This window comes from Musca autumnalis, unplaced genomic scaffold, assembly GCF_047663935.1.
Source record: "Musca autumnalis isolate F117 unplaced genomic scaffold, ASM4766393v1 scaffold_5, whole genome shotgun sequence".
Taxonomy (NCBI): Eukaryota; Metazoa; Arthropoda; class Insecta; order Diptera; family Muscidae; genus Musca; species Musca autumnalis.
The window spans coordinates 93,201,157-93,217,053 of record NW_027412088.1 but is presented as its reverse complement, the minus strand read 5'-3'; positions in this window follow the sequence as shown (position 1 = coordinate 93,217,053).

Below are 15,897 nucleotides of genomic sequence, written 5' to 3'. Positions count from 1 at the left end.
GTCTACAATATTTTCTTCAATGCACATGAATCAAGGCCTACTATGTTAGAATGTAAACAATGAAATACAGTAGAAATGTATAAAGTATTATTTTGCCATTTACAACACTTCCCCTCAAAAAATACTTAATACATTTAATTATCAATAGTTACTAATCCTAATTTATCAATACATTTTTCGTGATTCGGTTTTGCCAAACATTTTGTTAAAACATCCGCAGTCATCTCTTCAGTAGTTAGATATTTAACTTCAATAACGTTCTCCATGAAATTCTGCCTAACAAAGTGATGTATGACGTCCATATGATTAGTTCTGTTGTGAAATGCAGGATTCTTGCTTAACATTCCGGCACCTTGATTGTCATTGAAAATTATTGTCGTTTGTTGTTCACCAAATACTTCAGTTAAAAATCTTCGAATATGAATGGCTTCTTTTGTACAATCTGAGAGAGACATGCATTCTGCCTCGGTGCTTGACATCGCTACAGTTCTTTGCTTTCTTGAGTCCCAACTCACAACGGCATTAGCCAATTTAAAAGCATAACCCGTATATGATCTTCGGTCATTGATATTTGACCCCCAGTCTGCGTTTGCATATCCTACTAGCGACTCATTTGTTCTTTTAAATTTTAATCCATAATTCTCAGTTCCTTTTAGGTAGCGTAGAACTTGTTTTGATGCAATCCAATGTTCTTTTCCATAATTTGTGTTATATTGACTGAGAACGCTAACTGCATGGGCGATATCCGGTCTGGTTGATGTTGCAAGATACATCAGGGAACCAACAAGATTTTGGTATGGTAGGTTTTCTACTTCGGCTTTTTCTTCTATCGTATTTAGGCACATGTTTAAGGACAATTTTACACTGCAATTTAATGGTGTGCTTACAGGCTTGCAATCGCTCATATTAAACCGTTTAAGAATTGTCTGCACGTACTTCTTCTGAGACATCATCATTTCTTTTGTATCTTGATATTGACGAAATTATATTCTAAGGCATAAATTCGAACGACCTAAGTCTTTCATCTCAAAAGATTTAGCAAGTTCTTTCTTCAATGCGCGCCACTTACTCATGTTATTCGTTGCCACTATTAATTCATCTACGTATATTGATACAAGTGTGATATTTTCTCCATCTTTTGACAAATAAATACAGGGATATGAATCCAATGGCTTTAGTTTAAATTTCTTCAATTTCTCATCCAGCTTCTTATACCACTGCCGACCAGATTGCTTAAGGCCATACAACGCCTTATTCAACAAAAATACTTTATCACCTCTATATGTTTCATTTCAGAATCTTCCAATATGTTTTGGGGAAACAAGCACAGCAAGCGACGATTGATTCTGTTCTGGCCTTAAGTGTTACTGAGTTCAGAACAAGACGTTTATTTGTATTTATTGGACGTTTGCAGCATATTACCTCCAATACTTTGGCTTACAAACAACATATGGAAAATAAAAGATCGTTGCTTAATCTCTGTGGTTTTAAATTTTTGTGTTTATTTCAGCTTGAGTCCATATTTTGTTGTAATTCAATTGTTTTAATAACAACAAAATATTTTAAAGTGGATATGAAATTGATTAGTTGCGGGCGAAGGGTAGGGAATACTGTAGTTTCAGTTGTCACCAAACAACTTCATCAGTTCCCTTTTTCGCCGACTCTGTATCGATAAACAGGTCAATAAAGCCATCTAGCAAATTAAATAAAATGAGAAATTTGCTGTATGGCCCTAAAGCTGTTTACCCTACAATTTAAGTCGAACTAAAGAATTTCATAAATTTTTGTATAGAGTCTCTAACACGTTTATGAAATGAACTATTTTGAACATCATAACAATTACAAATTTAAAATTTGCAAAAAAACTATATCAAGCATTTTTTATGATTATGGTTAGGATGGTCGTAGAGAAAATCTGATTAGACAGAAACTCGTTTTATTACAAAATAAAACGAATTAGGCCCAGAAAATTTTGCATATTTTGCATATTCTGCATATCGTGCATATTTTGGCATATTTTTACATATCTGCATAAAAAAAGCATATGCAAAAACATATTCAAGGATTTAAGGTCTAAATATCCCACCTAAATGGCTGAAATTTGGTATTAAGTCTTCGTTAGGGTCATGCAACTTTACAACTGAAATCCGTCCGCATAGGTCCACGTCTTCAGATAGCCCCCATAGAACGGTACCTACCGATATTCGGTATTTTGAAAGTTGTAGCCTCAATATCCCACGAAAAGAACTGAAAATTGGTATTTAGTCTTCGTTGGGGGTATAAAACACTCCAGCTGAAATTTGTCGGCATAGGTCCACGTCTTCATATAGCCCCCATAGAATGGGACCTCCCGATTTTCGGTATTTTGAAGGTTGTGGCCTCAATATCGCACCGAAATGACTAAAGTTTGGCATTTTGTCTTCGTTGTGGGTATAAAACTTTCCACCTGAAATTTATCGGTATAAGTCCACGTCTTCATATAGCCCCCATAGAACGGTACCGCCGCATTTCTGGTATTTTGAAGGTTGTGCCCTCAATATCCCTCCGAAATGGCTGAAATTTGGTATTAAGTCTTTGTTGGGGGTATAAAACTTTCCACCTGGAATTTATCGGTATAGGTCCACGTCTTCATATAGCCCCCATAGAACGGTACCTCCGGATTTCTGGTACATACTTTGAAGGTTGTGCCCTGAATATCCCTCCGAAATGGCTGAAATTTGGTATTAAGTCTTCCTTATACATTTCTTTATTTTACTGACTTGTCTGAAGAGAATTTTAAACAGAAAAATTGTACACACAAACATTTTTGTATCTATTATTGAAATATTTGTTGCATAAGAAAATATGTAAAATGCATAAATTTTGCATATGCAAAAATTTATGCATTTTGCAGGGGTTGCATAAAATTCCGCTGTCTATTTATGATATAATTTCTGTTCCAACGTAGTGTCGTCCGTTGAGATTATTTGAAACTGGTTTCTTCCTATAATTTAGTAAATGTCAATTGTATGTATAGAAAAGGATTTTTCTGTCGTATTTTAATGTTTTGTTCGACCTTTCGAATGTTAATAAAATTAAGGTTATTGAGAATGAGGTCAATGTTATTATGTAATTATTATTATGTTATTATTATTTCCAATATTTCGAAATTACATTGAATTTCATCTTCAGGGATTTTTCTGTCGATTACTCTTTGAATTGTATTTTGGGAAGTACTTTCAATGGATGTACATTACCGGTACGTTAGGGATGTACACAGTTTGGTCCATTTTCGAGCTAAAACTAAGTCTGCACAAAATATTACTAAATCCAAAGTTTGGACCAAATCTGTTGCTCCGTTCAAGAAAACTTGTCCATACCACTTTCTTGAATTCTTGAAAAAATATCTTTAGGGAAATAACTACAATTTCTTTATGACAATAACAACGATTGGACACTAGGGTTATGACTTTTTTACAACCTCATATTCCTGTATCATAGCGTGATGAGTTTTGCCATAAGATTACATAAAATCATAATTATAAGGTGATTCGGTAAAAAACCTCACGCACAAAATGATTTTAAAATTTGAATTTATCAATATTATGGACAATTTTTTGAAGTCACTGTAAGCAGATATACAATTGAAAATAAACTTTAGAGTCACATGAGATAATTAAACTGACATAAAATGTATTTCTCACTAATTTTCTTCAATTCTGAGAATCGTAAAAATGTCGTAAACGCTTTTATTTAAAGATATAATTTTTTTAACAAAAAACAAAAAATTTAAAATTTTTTCAAAGTGGTTTGTGCAAGACCTTTTTCAATATTTGAATGAAATAAACATTATTATAGTTATTAGTGGGCTTATATTTATTCATTCTTGCAACAAAAAATAATTTTTGAAATTTTTTTTTCAATTCATACATTGTTTTAAAAATGTTATATTTTTAAAATCGATTTGTGCGTGAACTTTTTTATATTTCAATGGAATAAACGATAGCGTAGTGATTATTAGGCAAAAGTTCATTCATCCCTGCTACAGGAAATCATTTTTGAGAAAAAATGTCAAAAAGTCAGAACCCTATTGGACACCTGACACCAATTGAAAAATTGAGCATATTCTGACACAGCAGCGTGAAAAGAGACCAAAAAAAAGAAGACACACGCGCATCGTCGTTTTTATACCCTACACCACTATGTGGTAAGGGGTATTATGTGTTAGTGCATTTGTATGTAACATACAAAAGGAAGCGAGATAGACCCATAGTTCCTTCTAGGGATATACATAGAATCACTTTCTGAGTCGATTTATGCATGTCCGTCCGTCCGTCCGTCCGTCCGTTCGCAACATACAGGTCGCATTTGTTGACCGATTTCGCTGAAAATTGGGGAATACCATTTTTTTAGCCGTCGGAAGATCAAGTTCGAAGATGGGCTATATCGGTCAAAGTTTTGGTATAGCCCCCATATATATTTTCGGTCGATTTCACGTATTTTCTGTAACACACACGCTATGTATGTCCGATTTCGATGAAATTTGGAATGTGTGACTGAATTTGGTCTAAAAATAAATGTGCCAAATTATATCGAAATCGGTTCACATTTGGATATAGCTCCCATATATATGTTCGCCCGATTTCACGTATGCGATGTACCAATCACGCTATATTCGTCCGATTTTAATGAAATTTGGAATGTTTGACTGAATTTGGTATAGAAATAAGTGTGCCAAATTATATAGAAATCGGTTCAGATTTGGATATAGCTCCCATATATATTTTCGGCCGATTTCACGTATTTTCTGTACCAAACACGCTATATATTTCCGATTTCGATGAAATTTGGAATGTGCGACTGAATTCAGTCTAGAAATAAATGTGCCAAATTATATCGAAATCGGTTCAGATTTGGATATAGCACCCATATATATTTTCGGCCGATTTCGCGTATTTGCTGCTCCAAACACGCTATATAAGTCGGATTTCAATGATATTTGGAATGTGTGACTGAATTCGGTCTGGAAATAAATGTGCCAAATTATATCAAAATCGGTTTAGATCTAGATATAGCTCCGATTTATATTTTACATATTCACAGTGGTGTAGGGTATCATATAGTCGGCCCCGCCCGACTTTGATCCTTTCCTTACTGGTTTCCTTCTAAATTCTACCTGTAAATATGAAAAATACTAGTGGATAACGCCATGATATCCAAAGTTCCCTCTACTTAATCAATTATCTACTAATCCCATTTTCCTTTCATAAATTACACAATAAAATTGGAGTGGAAAATTGAAGCCGTGATTTTGAACTTTTGTGAAGTAATAAACAAAGGAAATGTCCTCAACATTCCATGTAAACAAAAAAATGAAATGTTAAGATATTTCTAAGGTTTTCTGATAATATAGTCTTTCTTCACTGAATTACAAAACATTCACTCTAGTTGTGAGTTATTTGATAAATGATACACCCAAAAATATATGCGATTATTAACATATCCATTGTTTTGAACATATTATTATACATATTGTCAAAAAAATTCTGAAAACAAGGGTAAATTGGCCAAGAAGTCTTACGTCATTTTAATTAAAAAATAGTAATGCAAATGTTTTCATCGGTAATACATATATGTCTAAAATAAGGTTTACGTCATTGCTAAATAAAAATTTTTGCTAACATGAACTTTCAAAATTTTTTTCGACAGCGAACAACGTAATTCAAACGCACGTACAGTGCGAAATTTGGGAAGTTTAGTAGAACTTTAAGGGATTTTCAAAGTACATGAAATTAATTAAACTTTTATTGAATTCATTAGCTAAGTACTCCACTACAAATGGTCCATACTCAGTTTGCCGATTTACTCCACGAAACGACTTAAAAATGCACTTAAACTTGCACTTTTGTTTAATAATTTTTTTTTTTTTTTTTTGTAAGAAATGTATTTTTGATTCATTAAAAAAATGGAGTGGCGCTTACTTTTCTTAATATTTTACAAAACAATTATGATATTTTACACTTAAAAAAAATTCAAAAAACCCTTATTGTTTTCGTGCAATTTTAGTCGGAAAGAAGTGATTTTTTTAAGTTGTCAAAATTATAATTTTTTTATTTTCCGTGGACATTTCAAAAGTGAGTTCCGTACATTCATGTGTTAAGATATATATAATCTGAAAAATTGGATTCTCCTCTGTTCGCAAAGCTATAAAACAGCTGCGGTATCGCGCGGTCTTTGGAGATATTCAAGATTTTCTAAAAAGACTTCGGGAATTTCATTCAGTTGCATTTTCAAAAAGTGGAAGGTAAACGCGACAATGAACGCCATTGTTGACTGTGTTTTGAAGAAATGGACTCACTAATTCCAACAATGACAATTTCTGTAAAATTAAGAGACCTCTCGCAATTCTTCATAGGTTTGACCTCTAAATATTGGTGATTTAAATATAGTGCAACATTTTTAGATGCTGCGGTGCAAATACCAAAATACGTTAAAAATTTTAATGCAGTGCAGACCTGAACTTGATCTGAAAGACATTATTAACAAAATTAATGGTGCAGACCTGCTGAATGGACCAATAAACATTATAGATACAAATGAAAACAAAAAATATTGACATTTTACTCCTTAATAGATGTGTAGGGTTGTGGGGCTTCACCCAGAAGTGAACCTATGTTGACAGCTTTTGTTTGAGGAGGTTTTTTATTCGCTAACATCTTAAAATTTACATTTGCATCAAAATCGGCTTCAATTTTTGTCTTTAACCTTTAAAATACCCAATATGAGGGAACCCGGCATATGGGGGCTATTCCAAAACGCGAACCTATATTGAAAATATTTTGTGCATAAGTTTTCTATCCGCTGAAAACTCAATATACCAATTTGCATCAAAATCGATTGAAAAATTAACGTAAAACGTAAAAACGGCAGCCACCGTTACATGAGCGCTACAGGAAACCGCGGGTCTATGTGGCCCAATTTGAGCCCCACACTGTCCACTAATATAAGAAACATTTGTGCAAAATTTTAGGAATCTAAACCTTTTCCTTTAAAAGTTACTAGTAAAGTTCCGCTAAAGTGCTCATATTTTGCACTGTGGCACGTGAGAACATGCTATTACCAACAAATTTTTTAATCATTTGAAGCATTGCACAGAGGAGTAATGTTTGTTAAAAGTTGATTAAAACTCCTTAGAAGCTCATTTGCAGTCCGATTGACGTAAAATTTGGCACACATATTTACGGCCTAAAGAGTAACACTACAGAAAATAGTGAGAATTGGTAAAGATTTAGATACAGCTCCCATATATATTGGCATCCGAGTTTAGATAAATCATACACAAAAAAAGCTATATACAATTGATAGAAGCGGAAAGCATCCAAACTTAGCCGATGTCAAAGTGTGTCTAATTTGGTCCAAATCAGTTCAGATTTATTTGTAGTCCCAACATATTTTTTATTTCACATTTTGTTAAAGTTTCACAAGATAAAATTTATTCTAAATTTTCACTAGGACAATTTTGATAAGATTTAGATCAAATCGGTTCAGATGTACATACATGTAGCTTCCATATATGGTAAAAACCAAAAATGTTCTGAATCCAAGTTTCACCCTTTAAGAATTCGCGAACTGTTAACATCTATTATATAAAACTCAAATGACGTTCGTACGTGAATCAAAAACTTAACCAATTTACAACCGATTTGTTTCGCGTTTGTCTTAAAATGTTCGAATTTATTCGAATTTAAAAATATACTTTGAAGAAAGATTGTCAGAAAAAATTGTCTCAAAATGTTTGTATTTATCCAAGGAAGGACCTGACGTATTTAATTTTTGAGACATCGCTAAAAATTCGAGAACATTTGCAAAAATATATTTCGAAGAAAGATTGTCAGATAATATGGTCTCAACCTGTTTGTATTAATCCAAGGAAGGATCTGACGTATATAATTTTTCAGATATCGGAAATTTGCAAAACTATATTTTGAAGAAATATTGTCAGAGAATATTATCTGAAAATGTTCGTACATATCCAAGGAAGGATCTGATAAATTTATTTTTGAGATATCGCGAAAAATCCGCCAAAATTTGCAAAAATATATTTTGAAGAAAGATTGTCAGAAATTATTATCTCAAAATGTTCGTATTTATCCAAGGAAGGATCTGATGTATTTTATTTTTGAGATATTGTGAAGAAATCCCCGAAAATTTGCAAAGATATATTTTGAAGAAAGATTTTCAGAGAATGTTGCTGCATCGCCTGAAAGTAACATTGGCTACATAAATCTTTCAAATTCTACGTTGATCTGGAGATATAGCATCGGGTTCGGAGGTATCTCCAAAAAATTTAAAAGTTGTATGCGGATATCTCAAGAACAGTAATAGATTTAGTTTCCAAAAATTGGATGTGTGGCGGATAATAATTTAGAAATAAGTATGCCAAATTATATTGAAATCGGCTCAGATTTCGAGATAGCTCCCATATATATTTTCGGCCGATTTGATGCATCAAACACGTCATGTACGTCGCAATTTGGAAATAAGTATGTGGAAATAAGTATGTCAAATTCCATAGAAATCGATTCTGATTTGGATATAGCTCCCATATATATTTTTGGCCGATTTTATATATTTGATGCATCAAACACGCTATGTATATCCCATTTCATTGAAATTTGGAATGTGGTTTAGAAATATATTTGCCAAATTATATTGGAATCACTTTAGATTTGGATATAGCTCCCATATACATATCGCTCATTTACTCAAAGAATGGCATAACTCAAAAAATGCGTTTTCTGATATAGCAATTTCTATTTTTTTTTCTTCGACTTCTATTTTATTGTGTGTAAAATTTTCATGGTGATATCTCTACAACTCTACGAGTTACAGTTCATTTACTATGAATTTGGCATCATTCAACAAAAAAGTTTTTTGAGTTTACGAAGCACCAAGACACTTCAAATCATGCTTGATCTTGCACAGAAATTTAGCAGTGATATCTGGGCACAACACTAGGTTTTACTTCCTTCTAAAATAATGCAATATGGAATGTTTTAGAATGTATTTCAAAATGTTCCAGTTACATCTTTATAGACAGTTCGATTTTTTTGGGCATGTGGGTTAGGCCGTTTTTGCGCTGAGCGCCTCATATATTTCCGATCTATTTCATGTATTTTATCCCAGCAAAATGTTCGATGCCAAAGATGACATTCAATCATGGGTGCAAGTGAACTAGCATGTCATCTTTTTAGCATCTTCATCGATGAATTTTATATGAGCGTGGACCCCAAAAGATGACGTTCTTTTCTGGATCCTAAGCATGTCATTTTAACCAATGCGTTGACATGTCATTTCCACCAATGCTTTGGCATGTCATTTCCACCAATGATTTGACATGTCATTTTCACCAATGCTTTGACACGTCATTTTCACCCATGCTTTGACATGTCATTTTAACCAATGCTTTGGCATGTCATTTTCACCAACCCCTTGGCATGAAATTTTCATATTGTTTGGAAAATGGAAATGCTGTATTGAAATATGGTTTTCATGAAAAACAAAACTCTTTATTAATTCAAACGAATTCATGAAATAACTACAATTAATTTATCAGTTTAGTTTTTCAAAAGTTTACATCCAAAATTGCAATGTAATCACCACCGCTGCAACGCAAAAGATTACTTCCTCCGTTCTCCGCAACTGATATTCTTTCATCTTACAAAAGGTTTTTTCAATTATCTTCCCATCACCAGTTCAGATTTCGACATGGACTCCAAATGCACTCCTTTAAGTATTTTTATTTCGTAAATTACTTTTATTTTATAACAACATTTTGGTAATTTATACTCTTTTGTTTAGTGACGGAAATATGTAGGGATCTACAACCCGGCTTGCTTTAGGGATCTCTAAGAACAAAATGTAACGAACGGGGAGGAGAGACTTTTTATGGAAAATACCATTTATGCTTAATTAATTTATTTTTAATTGTTTCTTTCCAAAAGTAGTTTCTTCTTTATTTTCAGATTCTTGTTCCTTTTCGTTTCGGACTTTTTTTTTCAAATTCCAAGAAGCGAGATTTGATTGATTTCATTCTATGTCAGATTTAGAACAGACAAGGGAACTTTTAAAATAGCAATGTGTGCAGTCCGATTCTATTTTTAGCTCGATGGTTGGGACTTCATATAATACCAATTGTTTAGAAGTTTTAGTTGTTTGATATGCAGGAAATGTAAGACAACATCACGACGACAGTTCTAACAACTTTGGTCTGTTCCAGAAACTGCAAGAATCTACTTATTTTTACTACGATAACAATTTTTCCTTTATGTTATCGGAAAAAATAGTAAAAATTAGTAGATTTTTGCAGTACTGGAACATACCAAAATGAAAATAAACAGGTGTGTAAATAAAAACACAAACATCATCTCTATTGGATCGATGGAATGGGTACAAATGCTGATGAAAAGATCGGATCTTTCACGACTTCCTTTGCATTGGTTCAAATCCTAATGAAAAGATCGGATCTTCCACGACTTCCTTTGAACCAATGCAAAAGATGACATGAAATCACGTCATCGCAAAGAACCCCTCCGTCAAATTTTGCTGGGTATGCATCAAACACGCTACGTATGTTCAATGAAATTTAACGAAAATTTTGTGACGAAATTTGATATAGAAAAAAATGTGCCAAGTTATATTGAAATGAGTTCAGATAGAATATGGCTTCCCATTGCATTTTATGCATCAAACACGATATGTATGTCCACTTTTATTGAAATTTGTAATGTGTGGCGGAATTTGGTGTAGAAAACTGTGTATCAAATTATATTGAAATCGGTTCAGATTTCGATATAGCTCTCATATATATTTTCGGTCAATTTGATGTATTTGATGCATTCATGATTCAGATTTGGCTATAGCTCCTGAACACATTTTCGGCCGATTTCATGTATTTGATGAACTAAACACGCTATGTATGTACAATTTCATTGAAATTTGGATTGTGTGACGGAATTTGGTGTAGGAATAAGTATAACAAATTATATTGAAATCGGTTTAGAATTGAATATAACTCCCATATATATTAACACGCTACATAAATATGTCCAATTTCTTTGAAATTTGGAACATGTGACGCAGTTTGGTCTACAAATAAATTTGCTAAATTTTGTTAAAATCGGTTAAGATTTGGACATTGCTCTCATATATATTTTAAGCCGATTTTATATATTTGATGCACCAAACACGCTATACATGTCCAATAAATTTGCCAATATATAATGAAATCGAGTCAGATTTAGTTATAGATCCCGAACATATTTTCGCCCGAGTTCATGTACTTGATGTATCAAACACTCTATGTATCTCCAATTAAGTTTGAAAAAGTATATTGAAATCTGTCAAGATTTGTAAAATGTGTGCAGAATTATTGTGAAATCAATTCAGATTTCAGTTTTTTCTTTCATTAAAAAATATCACACATTTACTAAATACCACATACCACATAAGAGTATAAGAATATAATTTGTAAATGTAACCTACGTAAGAGTACTATAATCCGAAAGGATTTAGAGGAGTGCTACCTCCTGCATCATACAAAAACACCATGTTAAGCTCCATACACAGCACTGAACGGGTAGAAAACGCATCCATCCTATATTTATGCATTGAAATATTTAAAAAATTTTAGAATTTAAAGGGAATTTAATTGTTGGCATTGCTTTATTCAGGGCAGCGAAGCGCACCGGGTTCAGCTAGTATTCTATATAGTATGACTGACATTCTTTAAAATTAATTGTTGTAGGAGGAATTCCTTTATGCCGACCATTAAAATTAATTTACGTGGAAGAAAAATTTTTTATGTTCCCTTCCGATTTCTGGCTTAACCGTACTTTTTATAGAGCTATGCCCAATGCAAGATTCAAAGAATACTCCATGGGCAACATGGTACTAGTTTATGATTTTTAAATATATCCGGACGCGCAACATATTACTATTCCAAAGTCATGATAGGATTATAGAACTCGTGACTTTACGTCGTTTAATGTATATCTCATGAGTGTGCTCCGTACAGCATCCTAGTAATTGGAGTCTAAAGGCCAACATTTTATGGACGAATTTTCTTAAAGGAAACTATTTTCTGCGTTTAAAATTTACAAGCCTCATTCAATTTCCTTTGAACACCGCGTGAATTTAGTTTTTTTACGCGACGATTCTAATGAAAGTAGGGAAATCTGCAAAAATATATTTTGACACGCGTACTAAGGCGCGAGTTTCTTTGAAAATTTCTACATATATGGAATCCTTTGTGCATGTCATAAATTACCGAAATACGCGAATAATATGGGTATTTTACCAAAAATAAAATGTATGCATTGGGAACTGACGGCACACTTTGGCCGCTGAGTGAAACATCGAAATATGCATAAATATTGAAAGAGATTGATTCGCTGTATCCAAAAGCAAATGCGCATTGACTGATTTTAACTGATTCGCGAATTACATGCTTATAAATTTTCATGTTTTTTGAATTATTGTAAGTGGAATATTACTCTCAATTTCCTATTCTTATAAGTTATCACAGTAAGCAACTGAGCTTTTTCGGATGTAGCAAACATATATACAAATTTCGTTTTTATGTTGAATACGCCAGAGGACAAATAAAATAAACAGTCCTGGCGAACGCTGAAACCAAAATCATTTTACATTTTGAAAAATATCTTGCCTTTAAATTTTCATATTTTGAGGCTAAGTTGAGAAAAATAGATTTTTTTCGTAATGGCGCAAATATGCGCAATTTTTTATGATTGAATCTGATATTTGAAACTTAAGCGCATAAAACTTCAGAAGAAACTAGGGTCGGGAAACGACGGGGAAATAGACTTTTTCAATATTGAAATTTTAGTTATCTTAAAAATTATCATAGAAAACATGTATGAAAAAGGATTTGTATCACCATCATTAAAGAACAAACATGCAAAAACAATCTGAAATTATTAAAAACCCATCTTGTTTGGAGACTGTACAAAACAATTAATTTTGAAAAATATATATTTTGCGAAAATAATATCACTTTAATGTTAACCTAATTTCTTAGTATTCGAACATGTACTTTTTGTTTTCAGTATGGCTGAGTTCAATCGACTGCTGCATTGGATTGGTTAATCCTACAAAGTTGCGGATGGTTATAGCAAATGTAGAAAAGAGTCACGTTGCTGTTTATCAACAAGTTTTTCATAAAAAACGATTTTCATATTTTGAGTTTTGAGCAACTTAAGGCCTATGTTTCCCCTCTGGGCGTTGGGATTTATAGCTTAGATTTAATTGGTATTTATAGCTAAACGAGGAAACAAGACCTTATATAGGAATTTCAATAAATTAAAGGGGTCATGCGCCCCTTTTATTTTCATTCTTTGACACTCAAAATCACCGGTAGCTAAGGTTTATTGTATGTCACTCCCATTAGTATGCAAAAAATAGATTTATATTCCATTTTGTCTTATTCGTAAGCTATAACATTTCTGTAGATAAAACGATATATCTTTTTGGTTTCGTTGACGAGGTGAGGTGATTTGGTGATGTTCATAAAAATGCCTAAAGATTCTACATAATGAGATGAGTGCATTTAAATTCTGAAATTCTATCACTAGTCATAAGAAGATCATGTCCCATGGACAAGCGAAATCAATATACAGTATAGTCTCGATAATCCGGACACTCGTTAATCCGGACAACGCGGTAATCCGGACACTAGAATTTTTTACATTGTAGACTCTATAATCCGGACATCTCATATTTTTCGTACCTCGATAATCCGGACATCAGTATTTTTTTTCCTATCTTGAGCATTATATTCTTATTTATTTCATTGACGTTTTCGTTCGTAGCAATAGCAATTGGTGTACAAATAAGAAAAGTTAAGTTTTTCAAAGTTTTCGGTCCACATCTCGCCTTTTTGGCGAGCCACTGTTGCATCAGTTATACAGTCAATATGGGATTAACTATCTGAATCTGTCGAATGATTTTTCTGTCATTCAACAATTGATGGATGACTATGATAAGCAACGATATTTTAAACCTAGTGTTGGGTATCTTAGTTCCCTTAAAAATCTATGTTGGATGTGCGTTTCCTCTAAAGGATTTAGTTCATTAGCCCTCTGATTAGTGAGAATGTCCCTTGGGAGCATGTAATGTTTTCCAAGGATATTTTCCCTAGAAATGTTTAAATCATTTAAAGCCTTAGGATTAATAGCTTAGCTTTAAGATTTTTTAGATTCTCTAACTCACTTTTTGAGTTAGTGACAAAAATCGTTAACATTAAAAATTATGAATGAAAAGTTTAAATAATAGTTGACAGTACTCTTGCAATAGGCAGAACTTTACGATTACTTTTTTGGTCGCCATCTTACTGAAATCTATCGTCAACTACCGAAATTATAAGCATTTTAATTTTACCGATTTTTTCAGTAACGCAAAAAATGAGTTAAGGCCTGCGTACATAAGCTGCCTTGCCTGCTTACCTTGCTTACTTCTGATAAAAGAGTAAAAAAGAAAAGGGCAACCCAGTTCGAAATTTCCTCGGCCTTCTTTATTCTTTTATTTTTATTATGTCAAAAATGAAGCAGGAAAGCAAGGCAATCAGACAGAGTCGCTTATGTATGCAGGCCTTTAGAGATAGAAAATTCAATAAATTATTAAAAAAGGTAAGAGTCCTTTTATTTTCATACAAAATTACCGGCAACTACGGATTGTTGTTGTATTCTCATAATTATGCATCTAATAGGTTTAAATTCTATATTGTCATATTCGAAGTCTGTAACATATATATAAACATTACCTTTTTGGTTTCGCCGACGAGATAAAGTCAGTTGGTGATGTTCTTAAAAATGGCTTAAATATATTCCCCATAATGAGATAAGTGCATTCGAATTCTGAAGTTATATCTCAAGTCGTAAGAGTCTCGTGTTCCATGGACCCTGAAAATCAATATCCGTACATGGTCTACGAAGTTTATATCCCCGAAAAAAAATATGAATAAATATAAGCCAATTGTAGAGACGTTTTAGACTTCAAAACTACACGGGAAATTTCACCTAAATTACGCTGGATGAGTAAAACGAAAAAGTAAATTTGATAGCCAGGATAGCTGCTTCCAGTCTAAAAACCCGTGATATTAGCTTAACATGAATTCGTTTTGGTTAGGTGTCAGGTTATTATCTAGTAAATATATGTTTTTGTAACTACTCGGTAATCCGGACAATTCGATAATCCGGACATCACCGAAACATGTGGTGTCCGGATTATCGAGACTATACTGTATGTACATGCTCTACGTAGTTTATACCCATACAAATACTATGAATAAATAAATATTAGTTGTAGAGAAACTTCAGCTGACAAAATTACTCAGAAAATGTCAGTTAAATTACGCTGGTGGAATATAAGTAGTAAATTTGGTAGCCAGGGAAGCTGCTCCCAGTCATAAAAAGGTCGCCACCCGCGATATTTGCTTAATATGAACACGTTTATCTTATATGTTAGTTTATTATAAAGTAAACGACCTTATTACTGACTAACCCCCATTATTATAAGTTTTCTTTTGTTATAGTTTGGATTTACCGAACGTTCCGGTTAAGTTAAAGTTAAATGTGATGTTTGAATTTCGAGGGGGAGCTTCTTCCCATTAACTTTCAATATGAAAATTATAGGTTTAATGCCTCCAAACTAGTTTTTTTGCATTTTCAAATCCATCAGAACACATGTAATAATGGCCCTAAAACGTACAAAATTATATGTTTTTGTTACTACTCGGTAATTCGGACAACGCCGAAACATGTGGTGTCCGGATTATCGAGACTATACAATATATCAAAATCCGATCCGATTTTCAAAAATTTTTGTAGAATCCATCTTCTA